Raw genomic sequence first — 21,646 nt, forward strand, 5'->3', positions numbered from 1 at the left:
TTATTGTATTAGTTAAATACAGGTAGAGAATACAGTGTCTTGCAAAAGTATTCATCCCCCTTGGCATTTTTCCCATTGTGTTGCATTACAACCTGTCATTTAAATTGATTTTTATTTGGATTTCATGTAATGGACATACACAAAAAAGTCCAAATTGGTGAAGTGAAATGAAAAAAATTACTTGTTTCAAAAAAATTCTAAAAAATGTTAAACATAGTTAGAGTTATTTTCTGCCTTAACATCTCACACTTTATTATGTTTTCACAGAAAACCCCTGTGTAACCCCTGATTCCCCCAGTATCAGAAGGTAAACATAGTGACAAGTCACCCTCTGGCAGTCTCCCCCAGGCACTATTTCCTGAATCAACACCATTGGTCCCTCGGCTCGGTTAGCTCCGCCCTTGATGATGAGGCCCAGGCCTGTTCCTTTTGAGATGCATATCAACTGAATGATGTCACTAGGGAGAGAGAGAGAGAGAGAGAGAGAGACACAATGAGGTGGAAACTGAGCTGCCCTTCCTAACCTCCTGCCAAATGTATGAGCATATTTCCCTCAGATGAAACAAACCCAATTTTGATAAACTCCCATATCTACTAGGTGAAATACCACAGTGTGTCATCACAGCAGCAAGATTTGTGAACTGTTACCACAAGAAAAGGTCAACCAGTGAAGAACAAACATCAAAGTAAATACAACACATATTTATGTTTATTTATATTCCCTTTTGTACTTTAACTATTTGCACATAATATGACATTTGAAATGTCTTTATTATTTTGGAACTTCTGTGAGTGTAATGTTTACTGTTAATTTTTATTGTTAATTTCACGTTTGTTTATTATCTACTTCACTTGCTTTGGCAATGTTCACATATGTTTCCCATGCCAATAAAGCCCTTAAATTGAAATTGAGACAGAGACAGAGAGAGAAAAAAAATCAGAAAGACACTGTCGGGAGGTGGCAGAGATGAGAGACAATAGTTCAGACTAAGTGTGGTCATGACTAAATAAAATAACAGAAATAGGACAGCACTGCGGTAAATAAACTTAAATTGAGCCCTTCTTCAGCATTCAAGGCAATGACAATCAATGTCACAACAACCTCACAGGTGGGCATAATTCAAAAATGTCCAGTCAGTATTGGCCCAATCAAGAGATCCCAGCAGAGAGGGCTGTGGGGGAAACATGACAATCTAATAAAGATACACAGACAATCAATACAATTACATTGTGATGTCATTACCAAAGTGTTTGGCCTATTGATAGTACAAACAACAAGAAAAGTACAACAAGATAGTACAAACAACAAGAAAAGTACAACAAGATAGTACAAACAACAAGAAAAATAACATTCCTCATTAAGGCCTGCTGGGGCAAGAGTTCCCAACCGTCTATACAATATGTCTCTCTTTGGAGAAGTAATTTATCCCCATCTCCTCCCCTACGTGGCGCCTTCACCAAATCAATGCCTATACAACGTAAGGCACTTAGTTCATGACTATGGCTTTTGAAAGGCCTGGCAACAGGTGATTTTTCATTGTGGTTGCCAATGGAGCTCCTACGCTCACATATCCTCGTCTTAAGTTCACGTTTGGTCTGACCCACATAACAAAGGTTACAGGGACACATAAGGATATACAACACATCTTGTGTTACATGTTATTCCACCTGGAACCTTTACCTGAATGGAGATGGATAAGAGAGTTCCCTCTGATCATAGCAGGAATATTGCCTTCAGGAATGATAGTCATGAAAAACAATACTTTTTTCTTAGGCAAATCTGACCTTACTAAACAATCCCGTAAATTTGAGGGTCTCATAGGAAAACTCTCTTATCCACCTCGGGGGTATTCAAACGCTTTACCAAACCTGGGGTCACTGTGTAATATGTGGTTACTACAAAGTGGCCACCCTTTGCCTTGTTGACAGCTTTGCACACTCTTGGCATTCTCTCAAACAGCTTCCCCTGGAATGCTTTTCCAACAGTCTTGAAGGAGTTCCCACATATGCTGAGCACTTGTTGGCTGCTTTTCCTTCACTCTGTGGTCCAACTCATCCCAAACCATCTCAATTGGGTTGAGGTTGGGTGATTGTGGAGGCCAGGTCATCTGATGAATTCTAAATAAATCACTGACAGTGTCATCAGCAAAGCACCCCCACATCATCAAACCTCCTCCTCCATGCTTCATGGTGGGAACCACACATGCGGAGATCATCCATTCATCTACTGTACGGCTCACAAAGACATGGCGGTTGGAACCAAAAATCTCAAATTTGGTCTCGTCAGACCAAAGGACAGATTTCCACCGGTATAATGTCCATTTCTAGTGTTTCTTGGCCCAAGCAAGTCTCTTCCTCTTATTGGTGTCCTTTAGTAGTGATTTTTTTGCAGCAATTCAACCATGAAGGCCTGATTCACTCTGTCTCCTATGAACAGCTGATGTTGAGATGTGTCTGTTACTTGAACTCCATGGATCACTTATTTGGGCTGCAATCTGAGGTGCAGTTAACTCTAATAAATGTATCCTCTGCAGCAGAGGAAAATCTGGGTCTTCCTTTCCTGTGGCGGTCCTTATGAGAGCCAGTTTTATCATAACGCTTGATGGTTTTTGCGACTACACTTGAAGCAACTTTCAATGTTCTTGAAATGTTCTGTATTGACTGACCTTCATGTCTTAAAGTAATGATGGACTGTCGTTTCTCTTTGCTTATTTGAGCTGTTCTTGGCATAATATGGACTTGTTCTTCTACCAAATAGGGCTATCTTCTGTATACCACTCTTCTGTATACCACTCTTCTGTATACCACTCCTACTTTGTCTATCTTCTGTATACCACTCCTACTTTGTCTATCTTCTGTATACCACTCCTACTTTGTCACAACACAACTGATTGGCTCAAACGCGTTAATGAAAGAAATTCCACAAATTGACTTTTAACAAGGCACACCTGTTAATTGAAATTAATTACAGGGGAATACCTCATGAAGCTGGTTGAGAGAATTCCAAGAGTGTGCAAAGCTGTCATTAAGGCAAAGGCTTGCTACTTCGAAGAATCTAAAATATATTTACTATATATTTACTACTGTAACGGCTTTCTTCCTGGGATGAAGGAGAGGACCAAAACGCAGCGCGGCTAGTGTTCAACATGATTTAATAAAGATAGTAACGTGAACACTACAAGCAACAAAACAATAAATGTGAAAACCGAAAACAGTCCTATCTGGTGCAGAACACAAAGACAGGAAACAACCACCCACAAACCCCAACACAAAACAAGCCACCTAAATATGGTTACCAATCAGAGACAATGACAAACACCTGCCTCTGATTGAGAACCATATCAGGCATACATAGAAATGGACAAACTAGACACACAACATAGAATGCCCACCCAGCTCACGTCCTGACCAACACTGAAACAAGTAAAACACACAAGAACTATGGTCAGAACGTGACAACTACTACATTTACTATTTACTACCATATTTACTATAATTCCATGTGTTATTTCATAGTGTCTTCACTATTATTCTACAATGCAGAAAATAAAAATATAGAAAAACCCTAGAATGAGTAGGTGAGTCAAAACAAATGCGCCTAATGCGAAAGGAGTTGGCTATATGGTGAACTATTTTTTAATAATGGTGTGTGATAACTGCTGAAATGAAGAAAAGTATTTATATCTGTGTCTTTACTATAAGCCATTGTGATCTTAATGACAGGTAATGATATAATGACAGGTAATGACATCATAATGACATAATGTAGTTGTATTGTGTGTCTACATACAGTTTATTTATTTGATTGTGATGTCTTCCCCTCCCTCTGCTGGGATCTCTTGATTGGGCCAGTACTGACTGGGAATTTAGAATTATTTAGAAGTGTGTACGGCCCAGTACATCACTGGGGTAGGCCTGATCACCGACAACGATGAGACAGCCTATAGGGAGGAGATCAGAGACCTGGCCGGTGCCAGAATAACAACCTATCCCTCAACGTAATCAAGACAAAGGAGATGATTGTGGACTACAGGAAAAGGAGGACCGAGCACGCCCCTAATCTTATTGACGGGGCTGTAGTGGAGCAGGTTGAGAGCTTCAAGATCCTTGGTGTCCACATCACCAACAAACTAACACGGTCCAAACACACCAAGACAGTCGTGAAGAGGGCACCACATAACCTATTCCCCCTCAGGAGACTGAAAAAATTCTGGGATTGATTTGCACTTTTTGCACCAAAATACGTTCATCTCTAGGAGACAGAAGGTGTCTCCTTCCTGAGCGGTATGACGGCTGCGTGGTCCCATGGTGTTTATACTTGCGTACTATTGTTTGTACAGATGAACGTGGTACCTTCAGCTATATGGAAATTGCTCCCAAGGATGAACCAGACTTGTGGAGGTCTACAAGTTTTTTTTAGGTCTTTGCTGATTTCTTTTGATTTTCCCATGATGTCAAGCAAAGAGGCACTGAGTTTGAAGGTACATATACATACATATATATACATACAGTGGGGCAAAAAAGTATTTAGTCAGCCACCAATTGTGCAAGTTCTCCCACTTAAAAATATGAGAGAGGCCTGTAATTTTTATCATAGGTACACTTCAACTATGACAGACAAAATTAGAAAACAAAATCCAGAAAATCACATTGTAGGATTTTTTATGAATTTATTTGCAAATTATGGTGGAAAATAAGTATTTGGTCACCTACAAACAAGCAAGATTTCTGGCTCTCACAGACCTGTAACTTCTTCTTTAAGAGGCTCCTCTGTCCTCCACTCGTTACCTGTATTAATGGCACCTGTTTGAACTTGTTATCAGTATAAAAGACACCTGTCCACAACCTCAAATAGTCACACTCCAAACTCCACTATGGCCAAGACCAAAGAGCTGTCAAAGGACACCAGAAACAAAATTGTAGACCTGCACCAGGCTGGGAAGACTGAATCTGCAATAGGTAAGCAGCTTGGTTTGAAGAAATCAACTGTGGGAGCAATTATTAGGAAATGGAAGACATACAAGACCACTGATAATCTCCCTCGATCTGGGGCTCCACGCAAGATCTCACCCCGTGGGGTCAAAATGATCACAAGAACGGTGAGCAAAAATCCCAGAACCACACGGGGGGACCTAGTGAATGACCTGCAGAGAGCTGGGACCAAAGTAACAAAGCCTACCATCAGTAACACACTACGCCGCCAGGGACTCAAATCCTGCAGTGCCAGACGTGTCCCCCTGCTTAAGCCAGTACATGTCCAGGCCCGTCTGAAGTTTGCTAGAGAGCATTTGGATGATCCAGAAGAAGATTGGGAGAACGTCATATGGTCAGATGAAACCAAAATAGAACTTTTTGGTAAAAACTCAACTCGTCGTGTTTGGAGGACAAAGAATGCTGAGTTGCATCCAAAGAACACCATACCTACTGTGAAGCATGGGGGTGGAAACATCATGCTTTGGGGCTGTTTTTCTGCAAAGGGACCAGGACGACTGATCCGTGTAAAGAAAAGAATGAATGGGGCCATGTATTGTGAGATTTTGAGTGAAAACCTCCTTCCATCAGCAAGGGCATTGAAGATGAAACGTGGCTGGGTCTTTCAGCATGACAATGATCCCAAACACACTGCCCGGGCAACGAAGGAGTGGCTTCGTAAGAAGCATTTCAAGGTCCTGGAGTGGCCTAGCCAGTCTCCAGATCTCAACCCCATAGAAAATCTTTGGAGGGAGTTGAAAGTCCGTGTTGCCCAGCAACAGCCCCAAAACATCACTGCTCTAGAGGAGATCTGCATGGAGGAATGGGCCAAAATACCAGCAACAGTGTGTGAAAACCTTGTGAAGACTTACAGAAAATGTTTGACCTCTGTCATTGCCAACAAAGGGTATATAACAAAGTATTGAGATAAACTTTTGTTATTGACCAAATACTTATTTTCCACCATAATTTGCAAATAAATTCATAAAAAATCCTACAATGTGATTTTCTGGATTTTCTTTTCTCATTTTGTCTGTCATAGTTGAAGTGTACCTATGATGAAAATTACAGGCCTCTCTCATCTTTTTAAGTGGGAGAACTTGCACAATTGGTGGCTGACTAAATACTTTTTTGCCCCACTGTATATATATATACACTGCTCAAAAAAATAAAGGGAACACTTAAACAACACAATGTAACTCCAAGTCAATCACACTTCTGTGAAATCAAACTGTCCACTTCGGAAGCAACACTGATTGACAATACATTTCACATGCTGTTGTGCAAATGGAATAGACAACAGGTGGAAATTATAGGCAATTAGCAAGACACCCCCAATAAAGGAGTGGTTCTGCAGGTGGTGACCACAGACCACTTCTCAGTTCCTATGCTTCCTGGCTGATGTTTTGGTCACTTTTGAATGCTGGCGGTGCTTTCACTCTAGTGGTAGCATGAGACAGAGTCTACAACCCACACAAGTGGCTCAGGTAGTGCAGCTCATCCAGGATGGCACATCAATGCGAGCTGTGACAAGAAGGTTTGCTGTGTCTGTCAGCGTAGTGTCCAGAGCATGGAGGTGCTACCAGGATACAGGCCAGTACATCAGGAGACGTGGAGGAGGCCGTAGGAGGGCAACAACCCAGCAGCAGGACCGCTACCTCCGCCTTTGTGCAAGGAGGAGCAGGAGGAGCACTGCCAGAGCCCTGCAAAATGACCTCCAGCAGGCCACAAATGTGCATGTGTCTGCTCAAACGGTCAGAAACAGACTCCATGAGGGTGGTATGAGGGCCCGACGTCCACACACACACACACACACACACACACCCATATATACACACATATAGACAGTCCTTCAACTGTCAATTTCAACTGTCAATTCTGTCAATTTCAGAATGTCACTTACTTGAAGACGGGCTGTGTAGGGGCTGTGTTGGGGTTTGACGTATAGGGGGGCCCAGTGGTATAGGGAGGTCCTGTGACCCCCTCTTTAGGACTGAGGAGCTGGCTGGTGGGACTGGTAGATCTGGAGGAGGAGGAGGAGGAGTCTGTCTTGCCTCCTGGAGAGAAAGAGAGAATTATTATTCTAAAATCAACACCCCAATTAGAATTTGGACCAAAATATTTGACAGCGTAATCCCACCAATAGCTATTTACGGAAGTGAGGTTTGGGGGCCACTCTTCAAACTGGACATTCAATTGAAGCCCTACTTGCAGAATTATGTTGTAAAATTCCAAAGAAGTCCAAAGAAACACACCAACTAATGCATGTAGGGCAGAATTAGGGCTTCCCAGCAGTAATGAAAACACAAAAAAATATCATTAAAATTGTGTCTAGGGTTGCAAAGGGTTGGCAACTTTCCGCTAAATTTCCGTAAATTTTACATGGGTAGGTAAGTCCGGGAATGTGGGGAATTTTGCTTAAATTCATTTTTGAACATTTTTGTGGGATACGCATAAGGCAATTCTAGGTCTTGTGGCATATTTTGGTTAAACTATCCCCAATTCAATGGAACTGCAACCCTCTGCCTGCACAGTGCATGTGCAGTGCACTCTGAAGATCTGGCACACTACATGAGATGCTATTGAGCCCACACTACTACACTGTCTGAGCCAAGGACTACATGCTTTCTGGTAAGTTTTGATTACAATTTTTATTTTACATTTATTTAACTAGGCAAGTCAGTTAAGATAAAATTCTTATTTTAAATGACGGCCTAGGAACACTGCCCCTGAACTGCCTTGTTCAGGGGCAGAACGACAATACCTGGTGGGGTGAATATATTTTATATGACATACATTATTTTTTGTTAACTAGTAAATAGTAGCCTACAGCAAAGTGTGTTTAAATCATTTCTAACTTGTTAACAATTTCTGCTAGTTAGTTTTTGCTACCATGTGGGTTTAAGCTTACTTGAGCCTGCTAACCGAGGAGTGTTAATTCACCTGTTTCCATACATGTTTCATTTTTAAACATTTATCTTACAAAGGAGTTGTTTTATCTCATTGCTTAACTATTTATCTGTACATGGAATTGTATTTATTTATTTTTTTACTCATTTTCCCCCTAATCTTTACAGGAGATATTTCACTGTGGCTAATGTAGAAGGAAAATCTGTGCACATTTGCAAATACAGTGCCAAATCATATGTGAAGAATGCAACAAAGATGCAGAATCATCTGGCCAGAATCATAAAGTTCCCTCAGCGCTCACAACAAGCAACCTCTGACATAAGTCCCTCTACTTCTATTCGAGGTGAAAATGATGAATCAGACACCTTATCGATAGCAACAGCTCATGGTCCTCCTGGAATCAGAAGTTTTTTGACTCAATGGAGGAACATAGTCAGAGAAATGCTGATGAATGTCGTGCTCAAGCTGTGTATGCAACTGGTTCACCTCTGATGCTCACAGGCAATGTGTATTGGAAGAGATTTCTGAATGTTCTTCGCCCAGCATACACCCCTCCAACCAGACATGCTTTATCTACTCATTTGCTGGATGCAGAGTTCAAGTGAAGGTCAAGCAAATCATAGAGAAAGCAGACTGTATTGCAATCATCTCTGATGGGTGGTCGAACGTTCGTGGGCAAGGAATAATTCACTACATCATCTCCACCCCTCAACCAGTATTCTACAAGAGCACAGCCACAAGGGACAACAGACACACTGGTCTCTACATTGCAGATGAGCTGAAGGCAGTCAATGACCTTGGACCACAGAAGGTATTTGCACTGGTGACAGACAATGCTGCGAACATGAAGGCTGCTTGGTCTAACGTGGAGGAGTCCTACCCTCACATCACACCCATTGGCTGTGCTGCTCATGCATTGAATCTGCTCCTCAAGGACATCATGGCACTGAAAATAATGGATACACTATACAAGAGAGCCAAGGAAATGGTTAGGTATGGGAAGGGTCATCAAGTTATAGCAGCAATCTACCTCACCAAGCAAAGTGAGAAGAATAAGAGCACCACATTGAAGCTGCCCAGCAACACCCGTTGGGGTGGTGTTGTCATCATGTTTGACAGTCTCCTGGAGGGGAAGGAGTCTCTCCATGAAATGGCCATATCACAGTCTGCCGATATGGACAGCCCCATCAAGAGGATCCTCCTGGATGATGTATTTTGGGAGAGAGTGGTAAGCAGCCTGAAACTCCTGAAACCTATAGCAGTAGCCATTGCACGGATTGAGGGAGACAATGCCACCCTGTCTGATGTTCAGACTCTGCTTGCAGATGTAAGAGAAGAAATCCATACTGCCCTGCCCACTTCACTGCTGCTCCAAGCAGAGGAAACTGCAGTTCTGAAATACATCAATAAGCGTGAAGATGTCTACCTGAAGCCCATACACGCCTCAGCGTACATGTAGGACCCCAAGTACGCTTGCAAGAGCATCCTGTCTGGTGCAGAGATCAACAAGGCCTATGGTATCATCACTACTGTGTCTCGCCACCTTGGCCTGGATGAGGGCAAGGTTCTTGGCAGTCTGACGAAGTACACTTCCAAGCAAGGGCTTTGGGATGGAGATGCAATATGGCAGTCGTGCAAACATATCTCATCAGCCACCTGGTGGAAGGGACTTTGTGCATCTGAGGCTCTTTCCCCTGTTGCTTCCATCATCCTCCAAATCCCACCAACATCGGCCGCCTCAGAGCGCAACTGGTCCTTGTTTGGGAACACACAAACCAAAGCACAGGGTTGAAAAATGGGTGGCGATCCAGGCAAATTTGAGGCTTTTTGAACCTGACAATGAGCCATCCTCAACAAGGTTGGAACGTGACAGTGAAGATGAGGCCTCGGAGTCTGACGTTCAAGAGGTGGACATTGAGAAAGTCCAGAGAGAAGACATGGAAGCCTGAGAGGAAGACAACCAAAGCTTTAGTTTCTTGACTATCATTTTACAGATGCATGTTGAAAATGTTTTTGGGAGACGCAATGGATCTTTGGGGATCATTCAATATTCCCTTTCTTTTGTTGTTCAGTGAAATCATCCCATGTGATGAGTCACCTCATTTAATTAAAGTTCAATTCGTAACTAAATCACTTTTTATTTCTATTGGAAGGATTTAATCATTTGCAATTATGTCTACTTATGATAAGGTAAAATTATTATGTTTCTGTGTCGATATGATATGGTAAATATATCCTATGCAAAAAAACATCTACATTTAAATGCTATTAATATTAATTTGCATTTATTCCCATTAATTCCCACATATTCCCGTTAATTCCCACGGAAAGTTTCCACCTCTGAATATTCCCCAAAATGTGCAACCCTAATTGTGGCTACACCTAAATTAAATTCTCCATTTTAAAAGCACTTCAAACCCAAGAGCTGAGTCCAGAAACGAGCGCTCTCAGTCAGCTGCTGTTGGACCTAACCAACCAAGCTGACACCAGCACTGCTTCAAAAGAAATCATTCAAATAAATAAAATTGTGACCCAATCAAAGGACTCTTATTTACAACATTTACAACAGAAATATTACTCATCAACAGATTAATTGTTTGCAGAAATTGCTAAATTTATTCCAAGTTTTAACTTATTAAACCCAGAGGAAAAACAAAAAAATACTTATGGGTGAAGGAGCAATGGCTTCTTTTGTAGACAAATATGTATTTGCCTGCCATAGCCTGACACTGAATAATAATAAGCAGTAACGTACTTATTATTAGTATTATTGTTATTACTATTAATATTAGTATTATTGATTATTATTCCAAATAATAGTGGTATGGGTAGTAGGGATGATGGTAACAGTAGTCGTTTAATGATGGTGGTGATGGTGGTAGTAGAAGTAATGATTATGGTAGTTGCAGTACTGATGTAATGATGAGGATGACAGTTATAACTGAATTATAGTTTTAGTAGGTAGAGATATTAGAGGTAGAAATGCTTCTAGTGGTAATGGTAGTAGTAGGGATCGTTGTAGTATTAGTGTTAATGACGCCGGAGGGGATGGAAGACGGTTTACGGGCTGTACTATTTAAAAAAAGAAAAGAAAATGGCATTGTTTGTAACTTATTTTGAACATAATGTTGCTGCTATCATCTCTTATGACTGAAAAGAGCTTCTGGACATCAAAACAGCGATTTCTCACCTTGAACTGGACAAATAAATGTCTTTAATGAGTCCGACGTGAAGGATATACTGCTTCTCAGAAACCAGGCCCAAATCTCTGTCATTCACGTGAAGAAAAGACGGAAATACAGGGGGTGGAGGTCTGGGTGCCTTGTGTGAGAATTCGTCGGAGAGTGGGTCACCCGCCTCAACCATCCATTCTATTGGCCAATGTGCAATCATTGGATGCTCTCCGTTCGAGACTATCCTACCAACGGGACATAAAAAATAATAATATCATAATATCTTATGTTTCACCGAGTCGTGGCTGAACGACGACAAGTGTAATATACAGTTGGCTGGGTTTTCCGTGCATCGGCAGGACAGAACAGCTATGTCTGGTAAGACAAGGGGTGGGGGTATGTATCTATTTGTCAATGACAGCTGGTGCATGATGTATTTTAAACAGGACAACAAGACCTTAAAACATGTCAACACTCATAAGGCTGCGGGGCCAGACGGATTACCAGGATGTATACTCAGAACTAGTGTCTTCACTGACATTTTCAACCTCTCCCTTATTGAGTCTGTAATACCTACATGTTTCAAGCAGACCACCATAGTCCCTGTGCCCAAGAAAGCGAAGGTAACCTGCCTAAAAGACTACAGCCCTGTGGCACTCACGTCGGTAGCCATGAAGTGCATTGAAAGGCTGGTCATGGCTCACATTAACACCATCATCCCGGAAACCCTAGACCCACTCCGATTCGCATACTGCCCCAACAGATCCACAGATGACGCAATCTCAATTGCACTCCACACTGCCCTTTCCCACCTGGACAAAAGGAACACCTATGTGAGAATACTGTTCATTGACTACAGCTCAGCATTCAACAGTGCCCACAAAGCTCATCACTAAGATAAGGACTCTGGGAGTAAACACCTCCCTCTGCAACTGGATCCTGGACTTTGACGGGCCGCCCAGGGCTGGTAAGGGTAGGCAACAACATCTGCTAGGCTGATCCTCAACACGGGGGGCCCCTCAGTGGTGCGTGCTTAGTTTCCTCCTGTACTCCCTGTTCACCCATAACTGCGTGGCCAAGCACGATTCCAACACCATCATTAAATTTGCTGACGACAACAGTGGTAGTCCTGATCACTGACAACTATGAGACAGCCTATAAGGAGGAGGTCAGAGACCTGGCAGTGTGGTGCCAGGACAACAATGTGAGCAAGACAAAGGAGCTGATCGTGAACTACAGGAAAAGGAGGGCCAACGCCCCATCGACGGGGCTGTAGTGGAGCGGGTCGAGAGTTTCAAGTTCCTTCCTCTATTATTATTTACTAACAATTTATATTATTATTATACATTATTTTATTACAATGTATATTGTATACATTGTTGCTTTGGCAATATTGACGCAATGTTTTTCATGCCAATAAAGCAGCTTGAATTTGAATGTGAGAAAGGGATTATGGATGCGAATTAGGAGGGGTGTGAAAGGGAATATGGATGCGAATTAGGAGGGGTGTAAAAGGGAATATGGATGCGAATTAGGAGGGGTGTAAAAGGGATTATGGATGCGAATTAGGAGGGGTGTAAAAGGGATTATGGATGCGAATTAGGAGGGGTGTGAAAGGGATTATGGATGCGAATTAGGAGGGGTGTAAAAGGGAATATGGATGCGAATTAGGAGGGGTGTGAAAGGGATTATGGATGCGAATTAGGAGGGGTGTAAAAGGGATTATGGATGCGAATTAGGAGGGGTGTAAAAGGGATTATGGATGCGAATTAGGAGGGGTGTAAAAGGGAATATGGATGCGAATTAGGAGGGGTGTAAAAGGGATTATGGATGCGAATTAGGAGGGGTGTAAAAGGGAATATGGATGCGAATTAGGAGGGGTGTAAAAGGGATTATGGATGTGAATTAGGAGGGGTGTAAAAGGGAATATGGATGCGAATTAGGAGGGGTGTAAAAGGGAATATGGATGAGAATTAGGAAGGGTGTGATAGGGAATTTGGATGAGAATTAGGAGTGGTGTGATAGGGAATATGGATGAGAATTAGGAGGGGTGTAATAGGGAATATGGATGAGAATTAGGAGTGGTGTGATAGGGAATATGGATGAGAATTAGGAGGGGTGTGATAGGGAATATGGATGAGAATTAGGAGGGGTGTGATAGGGAATATGGATGAGAATTAGGAGGGGTGTGAAAGGGAATATGGATGAGAATTAGGAAGGGTGTGAAAGGGAATATGGATGAGAATTAGGAGGGGTGTGAAAGGGAATATGGATGAGAATTAGGAGGGGTGTGATAGGGAATATGGATGAGAATTAGGAGGGGTGTGATAGGGAATATGGATGAGAATTAGGAGGGGTGTGATAGGGAATATGGATGAGAATTAGAAGAGGTGTAAAAGGGAATATGGATGAGAATTAGGAGGGGTGTGATAGGGAATATGGATGAGAATTAGGAGGGGTGTGATAGGGAATATGGATCAGAATTAGGAGGGGTGTGATAGGGAATATGGATGAGAATTAGGAGGGGTGTGATAGGGAATATGGATGAGAATTAGGAGGGGTGTGAAAGGGAATATGGATGAGAATTAGGAGGGGTGTGATAGGGAATATGGATGAGAATTAGGAGTGGTGTGATAGGGAATATGGATCAGAATTAGGAGGGGTGTGATAGGGAATATGGATGAGAATTAGGAGGGGTGTGATAGGGAATATGGATGAGAATTAGGAGGGGTGTGAAAGGGAATATGGATGAGAATTAGGAGGGGTGTGATAGGGAATATGGATGAGAATTAGGAGGGGTGTGATAGGGAATATGGATGAGAATTAGGAGGGGTGTGAAAGGGAATATGGATGAGAATTAGGAGGGGTGTGAAAGGGAATATGGATGAGAATTAGGAGTGGTGTGATAGGGAATATGGATGAGAATTAGGAGGGGTGTGAAAGGGAATATGGATGAGAATTAGGAGGGGTGTGATAGGGAATATGGATGAGAATTAGGAGTGGTGTGATAGGGAATATGGATGAGAATTAGGAGGGGTGTGATAGGGAATATGGATGAGAATTAGGAGGGGTGTGAAAGGGAATATGGATGAGAATTAGGAGGGGTGTGAAAGGGAATATGGATGAGAATTAGGAGGGGTGTAAAAGGGATTATGGATGAGAATTAGGAGGGGTGTGATAGGGAATATGGATGAGAATTAGGAGGGGTGTGATAGGGAATATGGATGAGAATTAGGAGGGGTGTGATAGGGAATATGGATGAGAATTGGGAGGGGTGTGATAGGGAATATGGATGAGAATTAGGAGGGGTGTGATAGGGAATATGGATGAGAATTAGGAGGGGTGTGATAGGGAATATGGATGAGAATTAGGAGTGGTGTGATAGGGAATATGGATGAGAATTAGGAGGGGTGTGATAGGGAATATGGATGAGAATTAGGAGGGGTGTGAAAGGGATTATGGATGAGAATTAGGAGGGTGTGAAAGGGAAATGAGGAAGATAATGGTGAGCTACATGCAGTTGAGGAGGGGAAGGGAGGATAACCAGGTCCTAGGTCAAGTAGCTGAGTTCCAAATTGTACCCTATTCCCTATATAGGGCCCTGGTCAAACGTAGTGCACTAAATAGGGAATAGGGTGCAATTTGGGACGCAAAAGGTCCTAGGTACAGAAACTCACCTGTAGAGAGCTGTGTAGGGGAGACCCTCCCTGAGCTTCCTTTAAAACTGCTGTGGGAGCCATACTTATTCATCAACTCAATGAACTCCCGCCTGGAGGACAGACAGAGACAGAGACAGACAGACAGACAAACACAGTCAACATCCTCAGAGAAACAGTACAGTAGAGCTCTGTCTCCCTCCCATGGTCACACACACACACATTGATTCCAAGTGACATCTGACAGGAGCAGACCCATTAACAGTGGCTTCTTTGTTAGTAGTTGATATTAGGATTATCTGAGCTAGATCAGGATGTTAATCCGGTTTAATCTCGAGGTAAAGAGTCTACTGTGTTATGTGTTCAGGTAAAGAGTCCTAAGTATGTCTTAGAAAGAAGGATTGACCTCTTGGCCCCAACTGTCTGATCTGGGAATCAGTCTGCCATCTATAGGGTTAGGGTTACACTGTACAGTGGGCTCCAAAAGTATTGGGACAATTATGTTTAGTTATTTGTGCGTTTATAACTTTCTCACTCATCATTATTCACGATTCATTCAGCATTATCCGTAATCATGGTAGCATCCACATTAATGTAGAAGTGTATAGAAACATATTCTATTCTTATTCCCAATAAAAATGACTCCAAAATTACACACTACATGATTTACCATTAATTTCTATTGGGCACAAAATACTCTGAAACACAACCAGAACAAACAGCAGATGAAAGACAGACGGACGGACGGACAGTCTTCTTAATATGTCAGACTGTATCCGTCTGGCTGTCCATCCGTTGGGCCGTAGTGTGTGACGTGGCTGACAAACAGTGAAAAGCACAGGGGCCAGCAGAGTGCCAGGTCACTTTATGTCAGGCCCGGTGTACAAGACGGGGTTAGACGTGACAGGAGAGAGAGAGAGGACACAGGACAGACGCCTTTCCTCAGCAGTTAGGAGGATTAGAGTCCCAGAGGAGGTTTGGGAAGTGTTTAAATGTACCCAGTGTTTAAATGTACCCAGTGTTTAAATGTACCCAGTGTTTAAATGTACCCAGTGTTCAAATGAAGCCACCCCTGATTGGCAGATGAGTGTATACCCTGATTAGAAGTACCTGTTGCTCATCGGTTGCTCACTTGTGTTCCCTACAAATGTTGTTTGAGAAGATGGGTACCTACACACTGAAGAAGGCTTCAAGCTGAAACGTCTCTCTCTATTTCAGAGCAGCTCTGCTTTCAGATCAAGTCTTGATTTAGTATTTATTAGGATCCCCATTAGGATTAACATAATTAAAACAATAACATAACACATCAATACATCACATTAGACATTATTACTCTAATATTAAACATTTACAATATAAAATGTACAATATTACTGTGTGTGTGTGTGTGTGTGTGTGTGTGTGTGTGTGTGTGTGTGTGTGTGTGTGTGTGTGTGTGTGTGTGTGTGTGTGTGTGTGTGTGTGTGTGTGTGTGTGTGTGTGTGTGTGTGTGTGTGTGTGTGTGTGTGTGTGTGTCTCTTCATAGTCCGTGTTATGCCGTGAGGTGTTTTATCCTACTTTTTCTTTTTACAGATTTTACTGTTTGTTCACTTGAGTTACTTGATGTGGAAGAGAGTTCCATGTAGTCATGGCTCTATGCAGTACTGTGTGTTTCCCAGAGTCTGTTCTGGACTTGGGGACTGTGAAGAGACCCCTGATGGCATGTATTGTGGGGTACGTATGGGTGTCTGATCTGTGTGCTCGTTGTTTGAACAGACAGCTTGGTGCTGTCAACATGTCAATACCTCTCATAAAGACCAGTAGTGATGCAGTCAATCTCTTCTCTTCTTTGAGCCAGGAGAGATTGACATGTCGTTGATGTTAGCTCTCTGTGTACATTTAAGGGCCAGCTGTGTTTCTCTGTTCAGGGCCACTGTAATGTGTCCTTCTTTGTGGCACTTGACCATATAACTGGGCAGTAATCCAGGTGTGATAAAACTAGAGCCTGTAAGACTTGTTTAGTTGATTGTTATGTCAAGAAAGTAGAGCAGCGTTTTATCACGGACAGACTTCTCCCCATCTTGTGCCAGGTCACTCAAACCGGTGCTCCTGGCACCTACTACTATACCCCGTTCAAAGGCATTTAAATATTTTATCTTTCACCCTCTGAATGGCACACATACACAATCCATGTCTCAATTGTCTCAAGGCATAAAAATCCATCTTTAACTTGTCTCCTCTCCTTCATTTACACTAATTAAAGTTAATTTAACAGGTAACATCAATAATGGATCATAGCTTTCATTTGGATTCACCTGGTCAGTCTGTCATAGAAAGAGCAGATGTTCCTAGTGTTTTGTACACTCAGTGTATACTTTGAAGTACGCTGGAAAATGTGTTGAACGTAATCAAAAAACATGTAAAACGCCATCTACACACAGGGGTTAACTGGGGTTGTGTTACTTCATGTTTCTACCATGACAGACGGCTTCCTGTGCTGACTGAGGTCAGAAGGAAACACCCTCACAGCTATGAATGAGTGTGCTTTCTCTGTCCTCTAAAAGGCAGTTTTCTGAATCTGCACATTTGATACAGCCAGGCCTCAAACACTGTTACACAACACTCAACCTATCTTCCCTAAAGCTTCCCCAAGGCTCTCTGTTTCTGTCACCCTATTCCCTATATAGTGCACTACTTTCGACCAGGGCTCCAGTTAGGAATAGAATATTCCTAATAAATGGTACACATGATATATAATAGATTATTATTCTAATACATTATTAGAATAGGGTCCATTTCTGAGTGAACCCAACCCAAAGTCCTTAATGTTCTTACTGTAGTAACCAGATTGTTTTATTTATCAAAAGCAAATCAAGGGTTTTTTAACCACTCAGCTCCTAACAGTATCTACCCTCGTTCAGTGACAACAATGTAGTGCTCTGACGTAGTGCACACTACCATACGTAGGCTACACACAAACGTACGTAGCCTTAGTCTAATAGTGATGGGGGAATAAATCGATACAGTTTCATATTGCAATATTTGACTCCCAAGTATCGTTTTGGAAATAAATAAATAAAATATGTACAGTACCAGTCAAACATTTGGGAGAATGACAAGAGTGTGCAAAGCTGTCATCAAAGCAAAGGGTGGCTACTTTGAAGAATCTCAAATATAAAATATATTTTGATTTGTTTAACACTTTGTGTTTTTTCATAGTTTTGATGTCTTCACTATTATGTAGAAAATAATAAAAAATAAAGAAAAACCCTTGAATGAGTGGGTGTGTCCAAACTTTTGACTGGTACTATATATAATATATAATAATCATATATCAAATCAAACAAGACCAAGAATGGCAAAACTTCTGATACAATAAATAAAATACATGTAAAAGGGCAATTCCGCCACTTTTCAACCTCCTAGTCATTATCTCCAGCACCATAACAGTGTCTATATTATGTGAAAACAGCCTATTTTCTATGATCTGTGGTTAAAAAGAGAAGAAGAAAGGTCCTAAAAAATGCCTCTGTGACCTGACAGGTTAGGATTAAAACTTAAAAAGAAAAACAGTGATTTTCAAAACTGGCAATGAGTTTCTAGCCAGAGAAAATGTATCTTCTCTCTCCCCACAACACCGCAAATCTCAGTGTTTGAGCGCTGTTATCACATATGTAGACACAGGTCTTGTGCTGGAGATGAGGTTGAAAAGTGGTGGAACTTCCTTTTAAATAAAGTCAGGCTTGGCTACCTGCTTTCATCGTCCCTGGCAACCATCAGAGACATGTGATTGGAGGCTGACGCTGACCGGAGGATATCCACCGCCCTATAGGACCACAGGAGAGAGGAGAGCAGTTTTAACACTACACCCGGGTTCAGGAAATTATACATCCCAAATGGCACCCTATTCCCTTTCTAGTGCACTACTTTTGACCAGGGCCCATAGGGAATAGGATGCACTACTTTTGACCAGGGCCCATAGGGAATAGGATGCCCTACTTTTGACCAGGGCCCATAGGGAATAGGATGCACTACTTTTGACCAGGGCCCATAGGGAATAGGATGCATACTTTTGACCAGGGCCCATAGGGAATAGGGTGCACTACTTTTGACCAGGGCCCATAGGGAATAGGATGTACTACTTTTGACCAGGGCCCATAGGGAATAGGATGCACTACTTTTGACCAGGGCCCATAGGGAATAGGATGCACTACTTTTGACCAGGGCCCATAGGGAATAGGATGCATACTTTTGACCAGGGCCCATAGGGAATAGGGTGCACTACTTTTGACCAGGGCCCATAGCGAATAGGGTGCACTACTTTTGACCAGGGCCCATAGCGAATAGGGTGCACTACTTTTGACCAGGGCCCATAGCGAATAGGGTGCACTACTTTTGACCAGGGCCCATAGGGAATAGGGTGCCATTTGGGATACACATAACATGGTGATGGAACAGACTTTCAGTCACTTTCAGTCATCGTCACCTCTAGAGGTCGACCTCTAGTCACCTCTATGTAGAAAACTGTTGTTTTTTAATTCAATGTGTGGCATTCAAGTATTACTCCTGAGTTGAAACACAAACGCCAATGTAACGCCATAGCATCATTCACACCTTAGGTTCAGAAGACCTAATAGCTAACGAATGATTAACAAACAACTAAACTCACATGACCTAATTATGGCCGTACCACTGTGCACTAATGACCTACCTCTCGTTGGTTACTCCTCCTAAACTCATATTATTTACTTCCAAAATGAGGTCGCCCGTTCTAAGCCTCCCTGGAACACACAGATAGACAGAGAGAGAGAGAGAACGAGAGAGAGTGAAAGAGAGAGAGACAGCGAGAGAGAGACAGCGAGAGAGAGAGAGAACGAGAGAGAGTGAAAGAGAGAGAGAGACAGTGAGAGAGAGAGAGAACGAGAGAGAAGGAAAGAGACAGAGAGAGAGAGAGAGAGTGAAAGAGACAGCGAGAGAGAGAAAGAGAGAGAGAGAGAGAGTGAAAGAGACAGCGAGAGAGAGAGTGAAAGAGACAGCGAGAGAGAGAGAGAGAGAGAGAGAGAGAGAGAGAGAGAGAGAGAGAGAGAGAGAGAGAGAGAGAGAGAGAGAGTGAGTGAAAGAGACAGCGAGAGAGAGAGAGTGAAAGAGACAGCGAGAGAGAGAAAGAGAGAGAGAGACAGAGAGAGAGAGAGAGAGAGAGGGAAAGAGAGCGAGAGAGGAAAAGAGAGCGAGAGAGAGAGCGAGAGAGAGAGAGAGCGAGAGAGAGAGCGAGAGAGAGAGAGAGAGAGAGAGGGAAAGAGAGCGAGAGAGGAAAAGAGAGAGAGAGAGAGAGAGAGAGAGAGACAGAGAGAGAGAGAGAGAGAGAGAGAGAGAGAGAGAGAGAGAGAGAGAGAGAGAGAGAGAGGGAAAGAGAGAGAGAGAGAGAGAGAGAGAGAGAGAGAGAGAGAGAGAGAGAGAGAGAGAGAGAGAGAGAGAGAGAGAGAGAGAGAGAGAGAGAGAGAGAGAGAGAGAGGGAAAGAGAGGCAACGAGAGAGAATGAAAGAGAGACAGTGCGAGAGAAAGGGAGAATGAAAGAGACAGCGAGAGAGAGAAAGAGAGAGAGAGAGGGAAAGAGAGCGAGAGAGGGAACGAGAGCAAGAGAGGGAAAGAGAGCGAGAGAGAGAGAGAGAGAGAGCGAGAGAGAGGGAAAGAGAGCAAGAGAGGGAACGAGAGCAAGAGAGGGAAAGAGAGCGAGAGAGAGCGAAAGAGAGCGAGAGAGAGGGAAAGAGAGCGAGAGAGGGAAAGAGAGCGAGAGAGGGAAAGAAAGAGAGAGAGGGAAAGGGAGAGAGAGAGGGAAAGAGAGCGAGAGAGAGAGGGAAAGAGCGAGAGAGAGAGAGAGGGAAAGAGAGAGAAAAAGAAAGAGAGCATTTTACCATCATCATCTGTAATAGAGGTTATTTATCAACATACTAAATTAGCCAAAAACAACAACAACCAGAAAGTAACGTACCATCCTGAGCAGCCAGCCCTCCCGGTAACACCCGCTTGATGAAGATCCCAAACTCCTCACGTGTCTGCTCTCTGTAGCCACCGATGATCTTCACCCCTGGATGAGGAACAAGAGACAGAAGCAACACCTTATATGAACCACCAGTGGATAAAGGTTATAGGGGCAATCTATTAAGCAGATAGTACATTTTAGAGCAATTGAGAGGTACAGTATCGGAGCTGCCACTATTTAGAATGTTGTGGTGCGTTAGCTCACTGCGCAGCTCTTTTTGCGGAGGGAAATGGTCGCCCTTCGACTTGCTATAATAATCATTCGTTACTAGGGCCAGGAGTTTTTCCTTGACTACATAATCTGACCAGGGAAACCTCTGGGCCCCAGTTATAGCTGTTTAAAACATATATAGACTATAGCTACATCCATTCGTAATGCATATCACATAAGAGGTCAAGTTGTATACTGACCCAGTCCTTTCTTACAGTCGCAGAACTCCAGTCTCTCGATGGCCCGGTTGATGCCGTGAGGCCCCATGACGGTCCTGGAACACACAAACACCTTCTCGGTCACGTCACCCCAACGTTTACCCATTTAACTAATAAATATTCATTTAAACCCCTTCCTCGTGGATGGGAAGAGAAGAAGGCTCATGACGGATAGAGGAAGAGAATGGAAAAGAGATAAAGGAAGATAGAATGAGAGGACACCTCTCACAGCCACATGGTTCTTCGGATGAGCTTTCATCTCCGGTCTCAAGATGTAATTGAATCATTGTCCAAAGGATTTCGTTAGAATAGGTTCCCAGAGCCACACCAATATGTTCCATAACCAGCTGTGGACTGGCTTTACAGACGAGCTGGGATGAGATGTGTCAGGAGCCGCCGCGAGTGGGTGTGTGTGTAGGGAGTGTGTGGTCTACGGAGCCACCAAAGTGTCTGGCAAGTGTGTGAGGCGAGTGCGGTCTTCCAGAGCGG

At 42.8% G+C, this 21,646-nt stretch overlaps 1 pseudogene; it reads right to left on the minus strand.

The window, feature by feature from the left end:
* LOC139580396 (syntaxin-binding protein 4-like) overlaps positions 1 to 21,498 on the minus strand; it is a 63,597-nt pseudogene extending 42,099 nt beyond the window's left edge.
* Positions 21,499 to 21,646: the final 148 nt, after the last annotated feature.

Source organism: Salvelinus alpinus, chromosome 7 (genome assembly GCF_045679555.1).
Source record: "Salvelinus alpinus chromosome 7, SLU_Salpinus.1, whole genome shotgun sequence".
Taxonomy (NCBI): domain Eukaryota; kingdom Metazoa; phylum Chordata; class Actinopteri; order Salmoniformes; family Salmonidae; genus Salvelinus; species Salvelinus alpinus.